This window comes from Trichosurus vulpecula, chromosome 2, assembly GCF_011100635.1.
Source record: "Trichosurus vulpecula isolate mTriVul1 chromosome 2, mTriVul1.pri, whole genome shotgun sequence".
Lineage (NCBI taxonomy): Eukaryota > Metazoa > Chordata > Mammalia > Diprotodontia > Phalangeridae > Trichosurus > Trichosurus vulpecula.
The window spans coordinates 13,230,903-13,234,142 of NC_050574.1; positions in this window are offsets into that span (position 1 = coordinate 13,230,903).

Genomic DNA, 3,240 nt, shown 5'->3' on the forward strand with positions numbered 1-3,240 from the left:
CACCAATATTTGCAAGGTGGCAATTTTTTTTGCTAATAATACTATTGAAGAATCACAATGTTGTCCCATCATAGCAATATTTAGTTACCAAATAATCATACACAATTGACCAAGTTATTTAGTCAAATATGATATAGCTCAGCAGCAATAACAAATATTAAACTTAAGCATGCTCAAACAACAGTTGAGCAATGGATATAAGAGTAAAAGCAGTCACAAAACCGGGAGCATTCTTATTTGTGGCACCAAATGCCAAACATTCATACGTGCTTAGGTGGTACCTAAGGGTGCTACTAGATAACATTTAAAAACTAATCAGTTCCGAAACCAGGAGCATCCTGTCTCAGAAGAAAAACCCAAGGAGCGGAGCATTCGTGACAAGTGATATGTGAAATTTTCCTCAGAATTAGCCACTATTTGGCTTACATTACACTCCACTCAAGTGATGAGACGCCATCATAATGATTTTAAAATTTAAACAACCAAATAGCTTTAAAATGTCAAGATGAGAAAAAATAAATCCTGGTAATATTGATATTTTGAGTTCTTAGGAAAAAAAATTGTTCCTGATAAGAACCCCACAGTGTAACCTTTTGCTTATGTCCCCTTTAAAAGAGCAGAACTCTCCAATTGTGGGCTGGGGTTTTATCTGTTAGCCCTATACTAAGGAAAGCCTGTCTTTGAAGGGGGTTCTCACTGCTTTCCCACCCTCTGGTCACAAAGAAAGGACATGAGGCAAGTTAAAGACAAGGTTGGTTATAGGTATTTTGAAGATTAATAGTAAAAATATGGCAAATGTCATCTTCTAACAAAAAATTAAAACCACACACTTAAGTGGAAATAAGTCAGGGATTGTGTAAGGACTGTCCTTTGTTCCTATCAGTTTTTCCCTCATCAGTCTTGCTACTGGAATAAGCATCTGACCAAAAAATCCCAACTGGCACACAACAACAATCCACAGTCATAGACATCTCCACTTGTTGACACAGTACTCATTTTTTAGAGCTCAACAAAAGGGAACTGCAGGTGTCACCAGCTCCCATGGTGGTTTCACTGCTTTCATCATGCACCCTCTTCTCCTCCTCTCTCAGACACTTACTAGCTGTGTGACTCTGGGCAAATCACTTAACTTCTGTTTCCTTAGTTTCCTCAACTGTAAAGTGGGGATGATAACAGCACTTAACTCACAAGGTTGTTGTGAGGGTGAAATGATATATTTTAAAAATTTTTTTATTTAGTATTTTATTTTTCCCCAGTTACACATAAAAACAGTTTTTAACATTCATTTTTAAAACACTGAGTTCCAAATTCTCTCCCTCCCTCCCCACTCTCCCCCTTCATTGAGAAGGCAAGCAATTAGATATAGGTTATACATGCGTAGTCATGCAAAAACATTTCCATAATAGTCATGTTGTGAAAGAAAACATAAACCAAAAAAACCCCCTCAAAAATGTAAAGTAAAAAAAGACATGCTTCAATCTATATTCAGACACCATCAGTTCTTTCTGTGGGTATGGGTAGCAGTTTCCATTATTAAGTCCTTCAGAGTTGTCTTGGATCCTTGTATGGCTGATCATCTTACAATACTGCTGTTACTTTGTACCCAGTATATTTTGCTTTGCATCAGCTCATGTAAGTCTTTCCAGGTTTTTCTGAGGGCATCCTGCTCATCCAAATGCCATGTTTGTAAAGCACTTAGCACAGTGCCTGGCACATAGTAGGTGCTGTCTAACTGCTTATTCCCTTCCCACTCCCTTCCTCCTCTCCCTTCACATCCCCCAGGATCCTCTCTTGCTGTCAAAGCTCTGCTTCCCACCTCCTTCCAGGGATGATGCTGCCTGTAGTCTCCTCTCTTCCAAAGCTACAAATCACAGGAGGTTTTGTGGCTAGCCCACCCCTCTCCCTGGATGATTACGCATATGCAAGTTATCTAGTTTAAAAAACCCCCACAAACTGAAGCCTATGAGATGAGTCAAGGCCATTAGATATGATTTTAGGAAGACAAACCATTATTCATGATTAGCTCCGTATCATAAGTAATTCCTCTCATTATCCACAGAATGGAAAGACAACTCAGATTGTACTTTCTGTGTCATGACTGAAGATGCAACTCAGGGGAAAATGTGGTTTGAGGAAATAGCTGTAGTTATCATGCTGGAAGTTATTGGGAGGTGAAAGAAACAACATAGTTAAAATGGGCTTCAGTTGAAGAGTGTGTATGTATGCCTTTACATGTATAAAGACAGACATATGTATTTTCCACACATAGATACCTTTGGGAGAAAGTCAGGGATCGTAATAAAGGGACACAAAAATTCAATTTCTTCTCACACAGAAAAATCTAATGAGTCACTTAGAAATACCTGACATCTCCTACGCAGGAAATAACAAGGAGAGCCAAGGCTATATCTGATCTGCTAAAAGTTTGAAAGAAAGGAGGCGCATATAGCAAGCAGGTAAAGAAAGCTGGAGCAAATTAGAATCTTTGAAAAATCACAGAGTCTGCATAGGATGAAGAAGGAAGTTTTGGAATAAGCAGCATGACTGAAGGAGGCAGAAAACTGGTAATCATCTACTAGGAGATACATATATACATACACAAACATACACACATATGTAATATATTGAAGATATGGATATGAGTTGGATCAGGGTGGCAGCAAAGGTCTTTTTCCTCTTGTGATTTCCTAGGTTAGGATAAGTATCTGAGCAACAAATTCTGAGACCAAGTTAAGAGTGTCTATAGAAAGGTAAGTTTCACGTTGGAGGCCAGGGAAGTGGGAGTAAGAATTTCAAGAAATTATGTGTGTTTGGAAACTCTCAGTAATTGTTTGTGTGACTCAAGAAATTTAGAAAATTTCTTTTCCAAGGTGAACTTCTTGATGGTTATTTTGTTTCAGTGTGTATAACCACTTATGTCATTTTACGTTAATAGAGATCTCCTGGGGAGGAACTCCCTTAGGCACCTGTTCAACAACTTAGGATCTTTGAGAGGTGACTGGAGTCATTGAGATGTAAAGTGACTCACAGACATTTTGTGTTAGAGGTGAGACTTGAGAGGAAGTCTTCTGGAATTGGAGACCAATTCTCAGTCCACTAAGTTACGTTGCCTCTCTAAGGATCTTAGAAGCATCTACTTTGAATATAGCTTTCCCCATAAACCTCATTTGAAATATTTTTAATTATGTAGGGATATGAAGTTTTGATTTTTGACTGAATTCTTTCCCATACTTCTATGAT